The sequence below is a fragment of the Psammomys obesus genome, unplaced genomic scaffold (genome assembly GCF_907164565.1).
Source record: "Psammomys obesus unplaced genomic scaffold, mPsaObe1.curated_primary_1811, whole genome shotgun sequence".
In the NCBI taxonomy this organism is placed as follows: domain Eukaryota; kingdom Metazoa; phylum Chordata; class Mammalia; order Rodentia; family Muridae; genus Psammomys; species Psammomys obesus.
This window is the reverse complement of record NW_026585895.1, coordinates 50,115,384-50,120,970: the sequence shown is the minus strand read 5'-3', so window position 1 is coordinate 50,120,970 and position 5,587 is coordinate 50,115,384. Positions and strand designations below refer to the sequence as shown.

At 52.7% G+C, this 5,587-nt stretch overlaps 1 long non-coding RNA gene across 1 annotated transcript in view; it reads left to right on the top strand.

Moving 5' to 3' along the window:
• LOC129671429 (uncharacterized) overlaps positions 1-3,172 on the top strand; it is an 8,143-nt gene extending 4,971 nt beyond the window's left edge. Inside the window, exon 3 of the long non-coding RNA XR_008719350.1 lies at positions 1,845-3,172. This is a non-coding gene — a long non-coding RNA (uncharacterized LOC129671429). The remainder of the gene's footprint in view (positions 1-1,844) is intronic.
• The last annotated feature ends 2,415 nt before the right edge of the window (positions 3,173-5,587 follow it).

Genomic DNA, 5,587 nt, shown 5'->3' with positions numbered 1-5,587 from the left:
CACACACCACACACACCGCACACACAGCACACACAGCACACACACACCTCCACACACACCCCCACACACTACACACACCACACACACCACACACACCACACACACACACACACACACACACCCCACACAGAATGGTCCAGTGTTGATTACTCTGCTGCCTGGTCTGCTAGGCAGCTGAACCCCTTCTTCATGCTCTTTCATGGAGAACCTTCTGCCAAGCTCATCAGCATCCATACCCCTCTCACATCCCAGGAGAAGTCAAGTTTGCCCCAGACCCTGTCGGTAAGAGTCACCCCACAGCCAGAGTCTCCAACGGTTCAGAGAGTACCAAGCCCTGCTGGTGAGAGGATAGAGGGAGACACAGCAGGGGTGGAGCCTGGCTGCCGGGTCACAGCAGGGTGGGGCAGGGCCCCTTCCACGGACAGGAGGCCAGAGGAGCCACCCGTCTCTGGCTGCAGAGGGTCTCCGCCATTTCCCTCTACACAGAGGTTGGCCATGGTGGCTTCTGCTTTGTCCAGGACGCTGCTTCTGCCTCCATCTGTATCCAGCTGGGGCTGGCACCAAGAATATGCAGAGAATATTTGATGACTCATCCTGGGCATGAATGAATGAGTGTGTGAATCAATGAATGGATGGAAATTTAAATTTCATTTATTTACTTATTTATTTGGTGTGTGTGTGTATGTGTGTGTGTGTGTGTGCATGTGTACACAACAGGTGCAGGTCAGAGGACACCGTGCAGGAGTCGGTTCCAACCTTCTACCATGTGGGTCCTAAGGACAGAACTCAGGTCATCAGTCTTGGCAGCAAGCACTTTTACCTACAGAGCCGTCTCACTGGCCCAGGAAAAACTTGTCAGTGATTCCTGCCCTTAAGGCAGCCAAGCCGGAGGATTTTGACATTGGGTGGTAGAGTTAGCCCCCGTGTGGCTCCAGGAAAGCCAGTATCACAGGTGTGGGGTGTCAGGGTCCGCTCTACACCCTAAAATCTTATTGTCTCTTATGAGCTGCTTTTAACCTGGGGAGGAAGCAGAAGCCCAGGAAGACAGTGTCGCGCCAGTGACCCAGCCAGCAAACCACAGAGGTGGGATCCATGTTCATAAGCTTTACCTAAACACACGTTCCTAGACTGACAGCAAAGTTTATCCATTCACCTGCCAATCACTCATCCACCCTCTCAGTCATTCTCCCAGCACCTACCAGGAATCCTCAGAAGGCTATGCCCCAGGCCTGGGCATGGTGTCTGCAGCAATGAAGGAAGAGATGGTCATTCAGAATGCCACTCACACATGGCTGCCAGGGAAATGCTGGGGTGCAGAAGGCCGTGGGAATCTGGTGGTTTCTAGGGGGACCAGGGAAGGTTTAATGTGCACACTTCTGGCTGGAAGGGTGTCACCGGCAGGAAGGTGTGTACAGAAGGCAGAAAGTCAAGGTCAAGGCAGAAATAAGAGAAGAAAACAAAACTTGTCATCAGCCTCCTTGAGAAGTTGGGTGGACTGTTCACTGATACTTCCGGTGATGGAGGCCACTACCATTCTACTTGTGACCAGAGACATGGCTCCCACACTGTGAAAAGTGAGGGTCCATCTGGTGGGGGTCCTCTGCTGCTGACCTTGAGCCTAGTGTCTACGGAATAGAGAGCCACTCCCCAGCTGAGCGAGCCAGCCCTGTTGAGACTCTGGAGGCTCTGTCCTTCCTTCCTGCCCCTGGCCTGTTCTCTGTGGGTCAGGAGTGGCTGTGGGCCCAGACTGGAGGGAGGGAGTCAGCAAAGACACCTGTCTGGGCTCCAGGTCAGATGCAGGGCTATGAGGCTTTTAACACCTTTGTCTTATTTTCTCTCTGAAGGAGATTGGAGGTTTGAGGGTGTCTCCGAAAGTGGCATCGGGTCCGGAGCCTCAGCCTATAACTGCTGCCTCTAAGTGCTCTTTTTGTCACCTAAGGGGTACAGGCATGGAATAATGCCCCTACAAATCTGCCTGAGTCATCCCAGGCTCAGACCCGAGGACTGTGTCCCCTAAATCAGCGTGAAGGACTCAGCTGTAAAGCCAGTGACCTCAGCCTATGAGCCCTGTGCTGTGTCATCTGAACCCAAGTGCCTTCTGCCCGGTATCCTCTCTACGCTTTCACCTTTGCTAATACAGAGCTCCCCACCCCCAGTTCCAATGAGGCGCCCGGTGGCCAGGCCAAGTACTACATGTCCCAGCCACCTTTGCAGCTAGGGATAATCATGTGATCATGTCTGACCAATGGGAAACAAGTAATGACTTCAGCACTCTCCAGCTTGCCTTTAAAAGGAAATGGAGCCACCAGTGACTTTAGGGAACTTGAAGCTTGGATTCCGCAGCATGCTTAGGAAAGAACAGAGAAGTGCTAACCCTCTTGACCTTGTGCACAGAGGGACGGTGCATACAGAAGGAGCCTAGGCCCCGAGCCAAGGTTCCTAATAACAGGAAAGCCTCCGGTAGGCAAAAATCAGCCCTAAGGCTACTGTCACTTGAGTACTGTGATGGGCCAGCCTCCAAACCCAGACCCTGAGTCTCAAAAAGGATAGTAGGCAAATGAAGAGTCCAAGGATGGCCATAGTGCAGGACCTGGGCTCAAAGCCACAGGCTCTAGAAATGGAAACAGAAGGAAGGACAAGGAGTTCAGGCCAGCTACCAAGAATTCAAGGCCAGTCTGACACCATAGACAGACAGACAGACAGACAGATGCATGTATGTACACGTCACCGGGCTGAATGATGACTGACACTGCCCATCCAGGTGTGGTGGCCCATGGCAGGTGCTGGGCATGTGATTTCAGGTTGTGGGTAAGCGAACCAGCCAGGGAGGTTCTAAACCTGGGGCAACTGGTGACTTCTGTGTCTTAGATGTCATCAGGTGTCGCTGCTGTGACAGCCCCTTCTAACGACGGCCAGAAGGGCAAGGCAACGGTGCTAACAAACGCCTCTATAGAAAGCCACCCCAGTGCGCTGTCACCTGTAACCCTGGCCCTTCTCCTGGAGGTCAGCAGAGGAGCCAGCCATTGTCCTGTCCCCAGGGGAGAAGAGAGTCAAGGACCACATCCCCCGGCTAGTCGCTCATCACATGGTAGGCCTTTGTATTCTGTAAACAACGATTTCTTAGTATTCTGCTACAATTTTTTTTAAAAATATATATTTGGAGGAATGGAACATGGAAGGGGCGTCCTGACTAGTTTTTATGTCAACTTGACACAAGCGATGGTCATCTGGGAATCTTAATTGAGAAAATGCCTTCCTTGGCTTGGCCTGTGGGTGAGTCTGTGGAGCATTTCCTTGATTGATGACTGGTGGGAGAGCACCCAGCTCACCGTGGGTGGGGCCCTCGCCAGGCAGGTGGTCCTGGATGGTACAAGATGGCAGGCTGAACAAGCCATGAAGGACAAGCCTGTAAGCGGCACGTTTCTGTGGCTTCTTTCTCAGTTTCTGCCTCCAGTGTCCTGTCCTGAGTTCCTGCCCTGACGTCCCTCAGTGATGACTGTCATCTGTGACTAGAAGCTGACACAAACCCTTTCCTCTCAAGCTTCTCTTTGTTGTGGTGTTTAAGCCCAGCAATAGAGACCCCGACTAAGACAGGGGGACGCAGGGGAAGGACAGCAGGAGGGCTCTGCAGCTGCCAGGCTTGCAGATGACCCAGCTATGCCTCTTGCTGCCAGCTACCTGCTTCCCTGGTATAAATGAGGACACTCCCTCCCTGTACCTTTTCCGGGTTCTGCTGCTGTGTAGTCCCCAGAAGCCAACTTGTGATTGGAGCCACGTGCCTCTCCTTGGTCCTGCCCCCATCCCGTGTCCCAGTGCCCTTCCTGGGCTTCCCCTAAGACCTCACACTGCATGACAGTGCGGAACCCTTAACCCTGGTGGGATGCTTCAGAGCTAGGTGGCAGAGACTGAAGTGTCCCAGAGCTTAAAGGGGGACTCTCTCTTGGCTTCATGGGGGCTTTGCTCCAGGGGGACACAGGCAAAATGCAGTCTTCCTCACAGGCTTGCATGTGGGTGACACAAATCTACCCACAGAGCTTAAATACAGCCTGATCTGGAAGTGCCCTATTGACTCTAGGCTATGCTGTCAAGTACTAACAATAATATAATGAGGGTGAACAGCCATTTCCAAGCATCTGCTAGAGAAAGAAAGACACGTGGTTCTGCAGTCTTTGGTGGTGGAAGAAGGGCAGGGCGGGGACTTGCCCTGCCTCTGTAGGACTCCTGGGGCCTGTATCTGAGCATGCAACCTTTTATCCTCGTGGCCACAGCGTATGAGGGCTCTCAACACTGAAGACAACCCCAGGCTTGGGGTGGAAGGCCACAGCACACACAGGGCCCACCATCCACCCCACCCCCCCCAGCCCCGCCAGCACTGCAGAGGAAAGCTTCACCTGGGATCTGAGAGGGCTCCGTGGTTAAGGGCCCACACTTCCCCTGCAGAGGACCTGACTTTAGTTCCCAGCACAACACCAGGTGCCTCACAACAGCCTGTGACACCTGCTACAGGGGATCTAGTCCCCTCTTTTGGGCACTGAGGGCACCTGCTCTCATAGGCACACACAGACACATTCCTACACACATACCTACACATGATTTAAATTTTTAAGAAATAAGATCAAAAACAGACCTGCAAGTTCTCCCCACTGGTTCTCAGTTCTCTTCTGTGCACCAGCCTCAGGCCTGCCTTGCCTTTGATCAGGCACTCACCACCTACCTGAAGAGGCTGCCCCACCTTTTTTTTTTTTTGACTCTACCATCTCTCCTTCTGCCTCTCAGACCATCCATACCAGAGAGCTCCTCCGTCTTGAGAACAATAACCATCAGTCCATTTCTCCCTATGGGGTCTGTTCCTAGGTCCTTGACCAACTGCTCTCCTCCTGGAATGGGCAGAGTGCCGGCTCTGGGGAGCTGGTGACAGAGCAGATAAGCACAGGCAGCCAGACCCTAGCTCTGGCTCCCCCTCCCGCTGCCTGGCCTGGAAGATCTCACTAGAACAGCAGCTGAGAAAGGCAAAGATTTGCCCAAAGCAAACACATCAAGTCCTTCCACAAACACATCTCCCCCTAGACCGGGGCTCCAGAGACCCCGGGGGAGGAGAGACTTGGATACAGGCTGCTTCGGAGCCTACTGCCTAAATTTGTGCAGAGCTAGATGGAGAGCCCTGTGTGTCTGATTTTCTTTTTTCTTTTCTTTTCTTTTTTTTTTCTTTTTGATTAATTTATTCTTTGACAATTTTATACACGTACATTCTGGTAACACTCATGCCCCCACTCGCTCTTACTTCCCTCCAACACCCCGATCTCCCCATCTTCCCACAACGTCTCCCACTCATTTTCATGTCTCTTTTTTTTTTAAACAAACAACCCAGGTATTTTTTTTTAACTTTTCTCTATTTTTATTGGCTGTGTATTTGTGGGTTCGCCTACATGCATGTCTGCGCACCACACGCATGCAGTGCCCACAGAGGTCAGGAGAAGGCACCGACTGGGTGCCCTGGGCTGGGGTTAGAGACAGTTGTGAGCCAACACATGGGTGCTGGGAACCAAAGCTGGGCCTCTGGAAGAGCAACCAGGGCTCTTAACCATGA